This window comes from Stylophora pistillata, chromosome 7 (genome assembly GCF_964205215.1).
Source record: "Stylophora pistillata chromosome 7, jaStyPist1.2, whole genome shotgun sequence".
NCBI classification, from domain to species: Eukaryota; Metazoa; Cnidaria; class Anthozoa; order Scleractinia; family Pocilloporidae; genus Stylophora; species Stylophora pistillata.
Window position 1 is genome coordinate 12,684,816 of NC_142525.1, and position 16,109 is coordinate 12,700,924.

At 38.4% G+C, this 16,109-nt stretch overlaps 1 long non-coding RNA gene across 1 annotated transcript in view; it reads left to right on the forward strand.

The window, feature by feature from the left end:
* The window catches only part of LOC148726671 (uncharacterized), a 1,923-nt gene extending 135 nt beyond the window's left edge, over positions 1-1,788 (forward strand). Inside the window, exons 2-3 of the long non-coding RNA XR_015989728.1 lie at positions 1,181-1,216; positions 1,452-1,788. This is a non-coding gene — a long non-coding RNA (uncharacterized LOC148726671). The remainder of the gene's footprint in view (positions 1-1,180; positions 1,217-1,451) is intronic.
* The last annotated feature ends 14,321 nt before the right edge of the window (positions 1,789-16,109 follow it).

Genomic DNA, 16,109 nt, shown 5'->3' on the forward strand with positions numbered 1-16,109 from the left:
ATTTGTTGATTTTCCTCCTCTTTCAGAACTCTTTTGGCTTATTAATGTCACTCCTTTCTCAAATAGCTACTTCTTCGCAAGCGCACATAAGGCAAAGCACGCAGTTATGGTCATACGATCATTTTTTCACGCGCTTTTAATCGTGGAACAGTGTCATTATGCAGTACATGTATAAATGATCACTTTCCAAAATCGGTCGGATACCTATGATTTCCCAGACATTACCTAAAAGTCCAAGGCTGCAAAACTTTGATATTTCAAAATTTAGTCTTGAGAAATGTGCCTGACACAGTCTTTACCAGAGTGGACAGACTTGAACCGGTTTATTTTTTCCTGTCATGATCGTCAAATGGCTACTCCACACGTATCTGAGAACTGTTAGTAACTTCGCAAATCTTCGATATGAATAACTTAGAGCGTTTATTCAAAATTAGTTCAATAGTAGAAAATGAGACGTATGATGGGTGATAGTTGCAATAAGTGATATCGGCTTACATCACCCTGTCTATACAACTGTAAAATATATTTTTTTAAACAATATGACTGATCTCCTTCTGCAAATGATTACAGTTACATTGTAAGTATGCCGAGGTGGTAATGTCTTTTATTACACATAACACGAGAATTTTATTCCATAAAGCTCATTTGTAGAACTCCATACGATTTATTTTCACATTTGAAAAAAGCCAATCAGAATGGCGTACAGCTCTTTCACGTGTCGAAGTATAACCAATCAACGTAAAGGCCTTTCCGAGCCAATCGCAACCGTGCATTGTTTGCATTCAGAAAGCTTTCCAGATTTGGCGGCTTTTCAGCGGCGTCACCTCCAAATTTTTCCTGCGAAAATGGCGAAGGCGGGGGTAGCTCTAGATTTGCGTCGGTTAGTTGCTTTCGAGTTTGTACGACATCAAGAAGACAAGAACACCTTAAGCAAAACACAGAGAGATGTCTCATTGCTCAAAAATTTTAAACTATATATACTTGCCATTTTTACACAGGCAGAACTACAAGCTCCGTTGTTCCTGGTTCTGGAGTTAGGTGTGCCAAATCGATTTAGCAAAAGCCCTCACTCGCTCGTACCTCGCTCGTTCGGGTTTTTGACACAAAAAACACGTGAATAAAACCCCGTGCGCCGCACTTTCTATGGCGTAAACAATATATACTTGCCATTTTTACACAGGTAGAACTGCAAGCTCCGTTGTTCCTGCTTCTGGAGGTAAGTGTGCCAACTCGATTTGGAAGGTCGTAATTAATTCTATCAAGGCTGAAACGTGACTGTAAGGGACAAAATGGAAAGGTGCCAAAAGGGAAAAAGGAATGAGGAAATTCGAGAACAGGAAGGGATTCAACAAGGAGAGAAAGACAGACATCAAGCATGTAGGTACTCTTCTAGATACCTCCTGATCCTGTTAGTGTAATAAATTCCCCCTTACTTTATTTCTCGTACGTAGCTGGTCAACGCACTGGTGGCACACGTCCCTTGCAAGACTTATATCAGTTATCGAGGCTAACAGCAGATCACACCAAAGAAGAAGAACGCGTTTTCAGACGTAAGTATGGTAACCCATTCAATTTTATGTATACGGCACCAGTCGTCTCGAACCCGTGGATGTTTCCTACTTAGTCGATTCGTACCCAGGTTCCTAACATTCAATGACGATCAAAACCCAAGAGATCTAGCAAAATACCTCAAGTGCGAGGGCTTGAACTGATGTCGATTGTTGGGTACGACAAGTTTGTAAAGACTCAAACAAGTAAGTGTATACTTGTGACCTTTTCAACAATAGCAACTAAAAAAATTTCAGGCCTGTACGGGATTCGAACCACTGACCTCTGCGATACTAGTGCAGCGCTCTACCAATTGAGCTAACAAGCCAACTGGGAGCAGGCCATCAAATTAATTCGATATAAACCCGTAGATGATAAATCAAACAACAACAAACATATGAAACATATGTGTGAACTGCGGTTATGAGACGTATATGAGAACGATCCTTCGCAGTAAAGCACTATTTGAGCAATAGTGAAAATCAGACCTGAAAAAAATTTCAGGCCTGTACGGGATTCGAACCACTGACCTCTGCGATACTAGTGCAGCGCTCTACCAATTGAGCTAACAAGCCAACTGGGAGCAGGCCATCAAATTAATTCGATATAAACCCGTAGATGATAAATCAAACAACAACAAACATATGAAACATATGTGTGAACTGCGGTTATGAGACGTATATGAGAACGATCCTTCGCAGTAAAGCACTATTTGAGCAATAGTGAAAATCAGAAGGATTTTTATATACGTCTCATAACCGCAGTTCACACATATGTTTCATATGTTTGTTGTTGTTTGATTTATCATCTACGGGTTTATATCGAATTAATTTGATGGCCTGCTCCCAGTTGGCTTGTTAGCTCAATTGGTAGAGCGCTGCACTAGTATCGCAGAGGTCAGTGGTTCGAATCCCGTACAGGCCTGAAATTTTTTTCAGGTCTGATTTTCACTATTGCTCAAATAGTGCTTTACTGCGAAGGATCGTTCTCATATACGTCTCATAACCGCAGTTCACACATATGTTTCATATGTTTGTTGTTGTTTAATAGCAACTAATTTTCTTTGCAGAAGGAAAGAGTGATATTTGTATTAGTTTATACTATCGACTTTCTTACAATAACTGGCTAATCAGTGCATAAAACAAATTAATTTTTTTTCTCAGTTTGTGAGCGGGCGGTATTCTACAAATCGTGCAATCTGATTGGTTCCGAGAGCGGGCAGTATTCTACCCATCCGGCCCGCTCACAGCGGGCGGTATCCGTTTCGCTTGAGTCATTTTGTAAAACATCTCAAACTTCGTTCCAATTTTACACTAAATTGATGTATCTCATTTTGCCGGCTGGGCAGAATTTTTGAGCAAAGACTTTGGCCACGACCTTTTGGCGATAAATAATATTAATTCTTTCCTCTCTCTCGCTCTCAAATCACTTTGGTTTTTCAGCAAAAGTTGATTTCGAAATGAATTTTGTGGTACTACACTTGTTTTTACAAAGATTGAAAGGCGGTTGAAAAATTTGTGATTCAATAATCCTTCACAGAAAGTAACTCAGAAAGTTAAAACGAGACGTAGTTGCAGTTAACAATTACGTTAATCAGTGTGACTCTCATTCGTAATTATCTGATTTCTTCAACACATTTTTTACCTTTGAGCGAAGTTTTGAGTACCTCTAATACACTTTCGCCTATTCTTTGCAAGTCATTTTGGACATTTCTACCTTAAATTTCACAACAGTACCGAAGGAATTCGACGAATAAAAGTCGCATTAAATCCCCTTGTGTCTAACTGGAAAGAGTCTCACGATAGGGTCTAAAAGTACTTACGAGTGACCTCGAGTGATCACGAGGGAGATTAAATAGAAATATCTCAGTTTTCTTACTATGACGTCATTACGCAGTCAAATTCACATCATTTCATCAAATACCTATTAGAAAGGAGACTAATATTTTCCACGGCATACGTCCGATAATTGAAAAAAACTCCAGAAAATATATTTAAAAAGCCATAACTACAGCAAAACGTATACTTTATTATATAACCGTGTTATTTAACTTTTTTAAAACACGCTAAGCGTTTCATTTGAATATTTCCTTTGAGACACAACGCAACAAACGTTCCGCCACTGTCATCTACTCGATCGTAACAAAAATAAAACTTCAGACCTCGTGAAGTCTTTACGCTTCTTGTTTAATAAGTCAGCCATGACCGAACTTGACAAGAAACGCGCAAACCTATTCTGAAGCGCGCGGAAAGGCCCAAAATGCTCCCCATGGTGTCTAGCTGCCTAGTTCCCATGGTTTTTGTTGTAAACTATTTTTGGAATCATACGGAGAGGTTAGGTGTAATAAAACGTTGTCATGATAAACATATATTCATACGAATTGTTTACGACCCAAGCGATATATCAGCTAAGAAAATAGCCGGACTATTACTTTGACGCTAAGAGTAGTGAGTTTACGACGCAAAACCCAATGAAGTACTTGTCCAGACCTCTCGTCGGCAGTACATTTGAAAGTTGAATGGAATTTTCCAAAGTGAAGGGTTGATCATTGACACCATTGGGTTGTTAAAATAGAGCCAAATAAAATGGACATGTGATATTTATGACTATTCTTAAAATCGTAGTTGTTTTCAAAGTATCGTAACTGTGCAATCTGTAATGTATAGTCCATACTGTAAGTTTTTAAATATTATCGCATCTGTTTTTCATGTTTTTCAAATCGTCCGCTAAGCAATTATGCAGTGAGTAACTTCAGTTTTCGTGAGTAAGTCATTATTTCATGAAATTTAAGTGAAAATTATTCCGTAATGACGTCATAGTAAGAAAACTGAGATATTTTGATTTAATCTCACTCGTGGTCACTCGTGGTCACTCGTGGTCACTCGTAAGTACTTTTAGACCCTATCGAGTCACACTGACTTCAGCTTTTTGGTGGAAGAAAAACCGATTTACATACACCATTGCAGAAAACAAATAGGTAGACTGACAACTTCAAAACACACATTTGCATTCTCCTACAATTAGACTTTTCCATGGCATTTTAAAACGGAACAGAGGTAATTCTTCGAAGATTAATCGTCGTTGGGAATGAACAATACTTTCTGTAAGATCTCCGAGTGTTTTTTTTTTTTTTTTTTTTTTTTTTGTACGAGAAAATTGTCGCACGGTCATTTAACTCGTATGTGTTTGTCATACCAGTACTGCTGTTTATTCAAATGCGAACCCTTTTTTCCTCTTCAACTGACAGGTGTCACATCGTAACAGTTACTTATCAAAAATGTTTCAAAGTTTATTCGGAAGCCTTTTTAGTTGCCTTTACAAATGTAAATAAAAATGTAAATAAAATGTATAAAAAAATGTTTCGGTGAAAGCTTTCTCTTTAATTTAAATAATGTCTCACTCATTAACAAAATGTTAAGTTTACGGAGGATTCTCCCGTGATTAAACTCGAAATTGTAGCCTAAATCATACGGGTTCTTTTGGCAATCACCTTTTTATGTGTTAGAAAATATTAAAAATGTTATTGGCCAGCATAGGTCGGTCCGTATTGGGAAAAGCTGTACGCTCTGTCTTGAGTACCGCTCTCGGCCTACGGCCTCGGGCGGTATCCAAGACCTTGGGCATAGTTTTTCCCAATACGGACCTCCCGGCTGGTCAATAACATATATTTATTTAACGCATATCATACTGCTATTAAACAGGAGAAACCAAACTTAGTTGAAAGATACGACTAAAGCCTTCATCTAGAGAAAAAACAGGCACAAATACTTTAAGCGAGCATTAATGTTCTGCGAAGCGCTCCTTGAGGAAACTGTGGGTTTTCAGGAACCGAAAAGTGACAAAGGACGAATACACGAAGCAATTAGGGCATTTGCGTTGATATTTCAGAAGTGAGCATTTTTAAAGGTTTACTCATCGTATTCAGTTCCAAAACGGATGCTGACCTCACGAGGGGAGTTGATGGACGAACAAGAGTGTCTCTTTCTCTTTCTTTCTTACACCCTCCCAACTTAAATGGAGAGGTAACGCTCCTAACGTCAGCTTTAGAATCGCCTTTTTGTGGCCAATTTACATAATCAACTCACGTGATCAAACCAAACTATCTTTTTATACCCCTGCTGGCGCGGTATTGTTATTTCCTCAGAATCTTCCTCCACTCATTCAACTTAGATCAACGTATGGTTAGAAAATTGAGGAAGATCACAGGGGGACTAACAATTGATAATACCCGGTTTTTCACATATTTACACATAAATTTATAAATACCTTGGCCCATAAACAGTTCAGAAGCCGAAATTTGAATAGCCAAAATTGATACGAATTCAAGCCGAAATTAATTTAAGAAAGTACGTCGATTGATCTAGCCGCCGAACAATACAGTTCAAGGCACATGAAAAGTCAGCGCTGGATCATAGCCGTCCCGAAACCGATCATTAGTCGAAATTCCTCTCCTAAAAGGGTGGACGAGTGGCTGGGCCCATACGAAGTGAAGAAATCGTTCCTTTAAGAACAGCGTTTCCTTTGGCCCATTAAAGAGTTCTGCAACTGTGCTGTAAGTCTAACGAATTCTCCTCTGTTTTACCTTTCGCAGATGGAAATCATGAAATGTACGAGACATTGCGAGAAATGTCGGATGGAACTCGGGAAAGACAGATAGGAATTCGAGGTGACAATGTCCAAAAATTCTTGAGCACTGAGGGTCGGAAATTTCTGGCATTGGACAATAAGTAATGAATAATTACCACTTACTATCGTTTTGCCGGCGTGATGTACCCCACTGGATGTTTGAAAAACACTGCAAAAGTCAATGAACCAACTCCTCTCCTATTCTCCAAAACATCCAGCGAGGTTTATTACACGGGCGAAAGAAAGAGTGGTTTATTGTTTTTACAACATAAATATGGGTAGAAATATAGCCGCTTGTTAATGACAAATTTAGATCTGAAAGAATCTTTGGAGAGCTAAACTAGTATACAGGTTTCAATCGAATACTCAGTTTATCTTCACTTTCACTGATTTTCGCTTATAGAACCAACAATTTGATTTATTTGATAACTTAGTACTTAAATGGTGAAAAAATATCAATATAGTAAATCATATCGATCTTTGTACACGCCACTCTGCACTATTTCCGCCGTTTAACAGATCATTGAACTGGGACCTTGCCAAGTGTAAAGTGTCCTGAAAGCCTTCTAAAAGCCTTTTTCGTAAAACTCCTTACTAGTAGTTTTCGCTAACATATCAATTATTTTCGGTAAGATCAAAGACGTTTTAAGCTTTGATCTATGTTTAAAATACAAAAAGTAGTCGAAAGACTAACCACCAAATCGAATGAAATGGAATTTTAAAACTGCTCCAGATATTAACTTAACAAATGAATGAAAGGAAATCCTAAATTTGCTTAAGATACCAACATAGCAATTGATTGAAAAGAAGACCAAAAATGCACAAGGTACTATTTAACATGAAAATCAAAGAAACAGAATCCTAAACTGAAAGTGCCCAAGATTACAATGTAGCAATCGATTGCAAGAGAGGCCTCGAAAAGTGCATAAAACATAACTCTCGAATGAAGGAATATGCTAAAACACGTGAAAAACAGTAAAAATCAATTAAAAGATAATAATAATAATAATAATTATAGTGCACTAGAAACTAACGAAATAATCGAATGAAAGAGATTCCTAAGACTGCGCGAGATACCAAACTAACAATCCAAAGAGCGAAAAAACTAAAAGTGTAAAAGGTGTTAAAGTAACAATCCAATGAAAGACAATCCTTAAAGTGCACTCGAGAGAAGAGTGTAACAATCCAGTATAATTAAGACAATATTAAAAATGCGCAAGATACTAACGTTCCAATTGAATTAAATGGATCCTAAAAGTGCCAAGATACCAATGTAGCAATCGATTGAAAGAGAAGACTAAACGTGCGTGAGATGCTAACTTAACTTTCTAATGAAGGAGTATCCTGAAAAACGAAAGTCCTATCCGCTAAAGTTTTCCACTCTATCTGGCAGATTGCTTTGGTCTCGGCCATAAGTTCTTTTCAAGACGGATAAATATTATTTAGTTTGCAGTTATATCCATTAGATTTAGCCCATACTATTAGATGATTTACGATAATGTAGTCTTATGTAGAACTTTTTCCAGTGATATAGATAGTATTACCCAAATATTCTCACTTAACCAAGTCGAAAAAGATTACCGAAATTTTTCTGGTTACATTACAAAAGGAGATTCAGACTAGGTTTACCCTAGAGGAGAGTTTTCCGGATTCGTAAATGTTTCCGGACTCATCAATATTGGAGTATACGGATTCGTAGGCGTTTGCGCTGAAAGGATATTCGGATTCCTGACCGTTTACACACAACGACAACTCCGGGAACATTCGAAATAAAATGGTTACCAAGCCCAGTGTTGTTTCGTCGTTCGATCGACAAAGTGAAAATGCCTCCCCCAAAAAGGGCTATAGTAGATCCAGATGCCACTGTGGCAAATTTGAGTCAGACAGATGCCACGCCATCTACGTCGTCGGCGATTAAGTGTGGCTGACGTTAAACTTCCTTGCAAGAATAAACTGCGTTTCCTCAGAAATACTGCGGTACACATGATAAAATTTATCGCCTGAACCTGCAACAAGATTAGGCAACCGGAGACCGCCAGCAATGTTAGCAACAGATCCTCAATTTTGGTTTCATTGCAAACTCAAAAGATTGTAGGTGGAAAAAAAGTGGTTACACGACGAAACTTTCCGCATTCAAAAGTTATCGGATTCAAAGTTCCCGCTTTAAATTCCGGATTCAAATTCTCCGGAGACACGACCAACCTGGTGAGTTTTTATTTCGGATTCGTCCACTTTCGTGTAAACGGAAAAATTAATCCGGTACTAAAACGTTTCGGATTCATGACAAATCCGGAACAATTTCCTCTAGTGTAAACCTAGTCTAAATCTCTGTGTAGGAATATAAAGAAAGATGAAAAAAGAAAAAAACAACAACTCTATTTAGCGTAGGGGCATTGAGGGTTAGCATTTGTATCGATCGACATATTATTACGGTTTAATTGTAGGCTGCAGAACAGGCGTAATATTTTACCTTATACGGGCTAACAGATCCAAGCGCCGGGAAAACGCGAAGCGAGAGTCACGCGTGAAGGAAAAGCACGAAAACATAACACCTGCAGCGCTCCTCCCCTCGCAGGTGACTCGCACTTTGCGTCTCATCACGCCTGCCTCTGTTCAAATGAAAAATTAACGCAAAATGTTACGCTTTACTATTTGGGGCCAGAGGTTACAGATTGAGAGTGTTCGTCATGTACATTAGGGGTTTACTTGAGGGTGCTGGGTATGTTTTACTTATCTTATTCATTTTAATTTAACTTACGGTCACGCACTGTGGCAAGGGATACATATAATCGAGGAAGGGATGCATATAATCATAATATTATTAATGCAAATATAAATAAAATTGATGCAAAACAAATTGTTTGCAACATTTTCTATTACATTTACTTACAGTAGAAATAATACACTCTTATTTGCCAATTGAGCTAAGCTGTTTGGTTTGTATATATTTGTGTTTGACGTCAAACGAAAAAAACATAAACCCCTATAAGCAGCCAGCCCTATTTAGCGGCGATGGCCATTTGCCAGTTCTCCCAGCTGCAGGGTGGCCGCTCAACCGTATCTGGAATAATATTTGGATGTATATGTGCTTGATCTATTTTACCTTTCCAAGATATCTGAGGGAAATGATAATTTAGGCCACATATCTTGCACAAGGAGATGATTATTATTTTAGCTGTAACCACACAACACAACACTGACAAATTGTTTCGATTTGGGTTGAAAAAAATGTCTAGAAAAGTGTAATATAAATCATGTCCATGAAAACCAAATCATAGTAATTCCGATGAAACTGCCATATACAATTAAACTTATAAATAGCTTTACAATAAAAATGAACGTTAAGAAGCAACGACTTTTCCACCGTTCGACGGTCATTTTCAAGTTAAAAAGTAATAATTTTTCCAGCCTTTGCTTAAATATATACAATGGACTTAGAACTCGAAATATTTACACAGAAGCAATGTAAGAAAATTTTTATTTCGGCATCAATGCCAAAATGAAATGAATTTAAAGTGCTGAGAATGCGAGTTTTAAACAACAAGTATCCGCTGAACAAGATACTTCCATACAGGTACTTCAAAGACCTGGCAACAGCAATTGAAGTGAGACACCAACTCGGTGTCGAAAGATCGATGGCGCTGCCACCTGTTCACATAAGTCGGAAGATCAAAGTCTAAATCTGGAGCCGAAAAATTTTGAGAAGCAATAAACGTTCTCGTGATGTTCGCAAGCATATGGGACATTATTTTTTTCTCAGTTCGTGAGCGCGCAGTATTCTAAAAATCCTGCAATCTGATTGGTTCCGAGAGCGGGCAGTAATCTCCCCATCCGGCCTGCTCACAGCGGGCGGTATCCGTTTCGCTTGAGTCACTTTGCAGAACATCCCAAGCTTCGTTGCAATTTTTCACAAATATATCTAATTTTCCGACTGGGCGGAATTTTTGAGCAAAGACTTCAGGCACGACCTTTTGGCCACAAATTATATTAATTCTTTCTTCTCTCTCGCTCTCAAATCACTTTAGTTTTTCCGAAAAAATTGATTTCGAAATAAATTTTGTGGTACTAAATTTGTTTTTAAAAAAATTGAAACGCGGCCTAAAAACAATTTGTTATTTAATAATCCTTGACAAAAAATAACTCACAAAGTTAAAACGAGAGGTAGTTGAGGTTAACAGTTACGTTAATCAATGTGACTCTAATTCGTTAATTCCTGAGCTTCAACACAGTTTATTCGTTTGTGAAACGTTGAACGAAGTTTTGAGTTCTTCTAAAATACACTTTCGCCGTAAATTTCACAGCAGAAAACGCAGGAATTCGACGAATAAAAGTCGCATTAAATCCCCTTGTGTCTAGGTAGAAAGAGCCTCACTGACTTCAGCTTTTAGGTGGAAGAAAAACCGATTTTCAAATACCATTACAGAAAACAAACAAGCAGACTGACAACTCTAAAACATGCATTTGCTTTCACCTACAATTTGACTTTCCGTGACATTTTAAAACAGAACAGAGGTAACTCTTCAAAGATTGATCGTCGTTGGAAATAAAAAATACTTTCCGCAGGATCTTTAAGTGTTTTTCTTACTACGAGAAAATCGTCGAATGCTTAGTTATCTCGTGTGTTTGTCAGACTAGTGCTGTTGTTTACTCAAAAGGTACTCTGTTTTCCTCTTCAATCGATAGGTGTTACATCGTGACAGTTACTTATCAAAAAATGTTTCCAAGTTTGCTCGGAAGTCTTTTAAGTTACCTTTACAAATATAATGTTTCGGTGAAAGCTTTCTCTTTAATTTGAATAACGTTTTTTTTTTCTTTATCATCTACTCGCTAACAAATTGTTTAGTTCAAGGAAGATTTTCTTGTAATTAAACTCGTAATTGTAGCCCTAAATAACTCGGGTTCTTTTGACAATCATTTTTTTATGTGATAGAAAAAAAATAAAAATGTTATTCACCAGCATAGGTCGGTCGGTATTGGAAAAACTGTGTACTCGGTCTTGAGTACCGCCCTCGGCCTACGGCCTCGGGCGGTATCCAAGACCTCGGGCACAGTTTTTCCTAATACGGACCTCCCGGCTGGTGAATAAAATATATTTATTTAATTAAATAAATGCAAACGTGACCACGAAACAAAAGAAAGTTACAACCGTTAGCTGTCTGAATGTGGTATGTCAAGTTGGTTTCCACACGCTGAGCGACTTTCTATCCGCTACAAAAACTCTTGGCAAACTTAGCTTGACAAAAGGTAATTAAATAGGTTTACAACGCGAATAGGCAGCCATCTTTCTTGTATAATTTATCAATATTATTGATAGCACTCAGTGATAAAAAAAGATCCTAACACTTAATTTCAATCAAGTGCGCTATCGTTGTGGAGGTGAATGCCAAGTGCTGGAGTCTCTTTGTACAAACAGTTCGCGCGCAACATACCCTGACGGCTAAGTCGCAACATTGATTGTTTGATGCTTGTGCATTTAGGATTTGGGGTCATTTCCCGCCATATAGAGTAGGGTCATTTTCCGCCGTTCCGTATTTTAGGGTTTGGAGTCACTTTTCGCTGCTCCCTTTTGTAGGATTTAAGTTTTTTCCCCGCTATTCTGCAGTTCCGGCTTTTTAGGTCGCTGCGAACGACAGCCCAATTCAGAAAAGCTTGAAGATTTCTCGGAACGGCAGAGCAGTAAAGCATTGGCTGATGCGGCCTTTTACTCAACGCATCGTAAAGGATATCAGAGCAAGCTCTCCATTCAGTTGACTCAAAAGGCGGCCGATGTAATTTCTGAGGCTTGCTTCACTGCGATAAGCGGAGATCGCCATAATTAGCTAGCTGCTATGGACGTCACGCTGCATGATCGCAGTCGCTCTGACATCGTCATGATTTGTAGGAATTTTAACAGTTATGCCAGCTTTGATATAATTTCAATTGTTATCGTTCTTGTTTTGTTCTGTTTTGTTTATGAACACGAAATATATACACTATACGAGTGTTAGCTGTCTTTGATTTATATCCCTGAACGTCAGTTTACAATCTAATTGAGTGGGAAAACCTTCAAAGCTTGGAATTTTCGTCTCTTCACACGTTTTAGTAATGCAATTTACGGCGTTTGGCATGTTTACAAACCTTTCAGTTTGGTTCTTTTGTTGCTTCTTGCCGGCTCGCTTGTTCCGAAAATTCACTTACGTAATTCAATTGACGAAAAAAACGCTAGACGTAGTACAAATTGGGAAATGGCTTGGCAGCTGTACGTGATGGCGTGACTCTATTCTGATAGAGCACGCCCTTGCACCCCCCCCCCCCCCCCCCCTAGGCGATATCGTTATAGGAGAGCTTTGTTATGTTATTATTTATGTCAAGCGAACTCTTATTCGATTCACAATTGTACTGTAAACAATTGAGAGTTTACAATCACTAAATGGATGTCAACATGCCAGCTAACTCAAAGGAGGTTAGCCTACTTGTTGTTTTTTTACGTTGATTTCTGTTGCTCAGGAAGCGGTTGCTGCCATTGAACATGATCAAGACACTCGTCATAAAGCTTTTGATCATTTGTCGTAAAAGCGACGACAAACTTGTAATTGAACTGAAATCAGTTTTCTAGGATGGCAATAATTGTCTTTTGTTGCAAAACTTGAGGATTGTAAAACTTTAAAACGACTTAGAAGAGTCCCGGAAATTTGAGTTAGAATCCCTTGGCAAACTATATATGTTGGCTAGTCTTGTGAGCAGATCAGGTGGACCCTCGGGCTCCTGTCACAGAGACTAGAGTATTTGATATATTTGATTCCCTAAGCCTTCTTTAAGCATAATACACGTACTCCTCTGCGAGTAACGGAAACGAGTCCAGATTATCACAGGTAAACTAGTGTCTCTAAAAGATAGTAATGCTGCGGCACATTCTGTTGATAGTGACATCATTTACGCACTGATTCATCTACCTGCGGGTTTCAATACTTACAATGATAAACATACCTCTGAAGGGCAGAAGATTTAAAAACGCCAGAGAATTGCAGGAGTCGCACGGGCCTATTAACACCATCGGTCAACTGCGTTATGTTTTCCGGCTTACCGGCGTTTCAACTTACGCAAGGTAGAATTACTCATTGATCAAGTCAATCCTTTCATTGCTCTTATTCAACTGTCCATCATTCAGTGATCAACTAAGAAGATTTACTGTACAATACTCACGATTAGTTATTGCCTTTTCTTAGAAAAGTAGATTAACAACACAACTGAGTACAAAATAGGTAATGTCAGTCACAGTAGTAACGCTATGTAACGCAATACACTATCAAACAACAAACATATGAAATACATATATATGAACTGCGGTTATGAAACGTATATGTGCACGATCCTTCGCAGTAAAGCACTATTTAAGCAATAGTGAAAATCAGACCTGAAAAAAAAACAAAAAACAAAAATTCAGGCCTGTACGGGGTTCGAATCCCGTACAGGCCTGAATTTTTTTCAGGTCTGATTTTCACTATTGCTTAAATAGTGCTTTACTGCGAAGGATCGTGCACATATACGCAATACACTATGCCCAACAATCACAGCGCAAGGCGCTCTGACTAAAGCTACGATGCATTCTGGTAAAAAATGATGAATTCGAGAATTCGATAGCTCGCATTCCCTATATCCTTTTCCAACCCTGATTATGCTGCTGCTGGCTCGCTATGCTCGCAGCGCAGCAATTATATAGCACAAAACCGTTAATTAAATAACCGAGCCCAGAGCTCACGACACGGAGACAAACGTATGTATGCATATTTATCTGGTTCCCTTTGCAAAGAGATTGTTCCTTTGTTGAAAACAACCGTAAACAGTCATTTAGTGATCTTAAGCCTATGGAATTCCAGACAGTAATATGCAACTTTTATCTGCTGCTACCAACTCTTGTTCGGAAAGTATGTAAGTATCGATCTTTAATACAATTTGTGAAGCCAAACGTGCACGTATTGTGAGACCCTCTCAAGACGCCAAACTTTAGACTGAGACAAATTCAAAATGTAAGCCTTTTGACTCAGAAACAAACCATGATAAGCCCTTCCACAGCCATTTCTAGAACAGTTGTATATTTGTTAGTTTAAGTACAACGTTGAAAAGTGGGCCCGACTTCTTCAATGCGGAAGTAAGTATTGTCTATTTCAGATTTTATTTGGTATGAAGTTACAAAAACACTCGATCTGCTACTTGTTTTCTATCCATATTTAAAAAAAAAAAGAAGAACCGATCTCTTGTCCCTTCGAGTGTTTCTTAAATGCATCGTGCGCCAATCAAACGTATGCAAAATAGGAAATTAGGTATTCGTTGTTTAAATCTACTGTGCTAGAGCATATTCGAAATAACAATGTATAATTATCTAAGCCTTATAACCTCTGCGTGTAATTGGGAATGAGAGATTTGCCACATTAGGAATGTATAAATTTGTGTAGTTCAATACTGTTGTTTATTCGTGGCATCTGTGTGCCCATCGCGGAAGTAAACAGTTGTTTACCTCGTATGATCAGTTGAGGCCGTTCACTGAAATCTGTCGATAGTCAACTGAGGATACGTATCGAACGGCAATCGGGTTCTGTGCTCTATTTCTATTTGGATAGTTTGTCGGCCGATAGTGCTCCATGATGAATGGAAGATCTATCCTGAAGTTTACTGGATACATTCGCGATAAAATTTTGTTTTCGTAAAATGTATATATGATCTGACTTGCAACTTGATCTAGGACTATGACGTTCAATATACGTATATACCCTAATCTAATGTGGCGTGACTAAATAGAGTACGTAGTTTACATTCGCGTACTTAGATTATAACGCGTTCCGAAAATTAAAAATGCTTTCGAAAATTCTTGGATGTATACTTTTAAGTTTAAAAATAACATGTTAGTAAAAAAAAAAAAAAAGAATTGTTCACAAAAAGCCCTTCCACCGGTAAGATAGCGGTTCGTATTTTATTACCGAATTGTTACTTACTCATGAAATGGATGTGTAAAAGATGTTGACTGAAAAAGCAAATAGACTGCTTAAACAATAATTTTTGACACGAAACCCGCGTGTTTCTACTGAAACGGGAGTGAAGCGCTGAGTGACGTCGCACTAGTTTGCTGATCAGATTGATAGGAGATAAAATAACTGCTAATGTGGTATAAATTGGCCAAAATAGTGACGCTTTTATTTCACCCGACATCAAGAACATTGATATGAAAAACATCAAGCAATCTCTTAAACAAAGGTGGGGTTAAATATCGGCAAAGAGCCAAATACGAATAAAACGGCAACGAAAGCCTGAAGAGAAGGCCGGACCATGGGGAAGGGGCGGGAAAACTCTTCTACAATACCGAAAATCTGTATTCGGATATTAACACGACGGGAATGAAGGCGAGAAGGACCAGGAGAGAAACTATGATTGACGACGCTCCTTGCCCCTTGCAAAGGTACACCCAAATACCTGACTACGACGGGCCTCGACATAAAATCACATTACGCCTATGTCATAATTTTGTTATCTCCGGTTCCACCATAAATAGGATGTTACATGATGATGGGGGGATTAGAATTTTCGGTTTTGCGGTTTTGACTTTTTTAGATCGGTCATGTGACAAACGTATCTTCGATCTCGGTTTTGATCGAATTATTTGAGGTTTTGCGGCCTCCCATTGTGACGTAGATTACTCAACACAATTTTACATTTATACAGAAACCTCGTGAAATGTAGTGAAATAGTCTTAGTCTTAAACAAGAAACATATGAGATACATATATATGAACTGCGGTTATGAAACGTATATGTGCACGATTCTTCGCAGTAAAGCACTATTTAAGCAATAGTGAAAATCAGACCTGAAAAAAATTCAGGCCTGTACGGGATTCGAACCACTGACTCCTGCGATACTAGTGCAGCGCTCTACCAATTGAGCTAACAAGCCACCTGGGAGCAGGG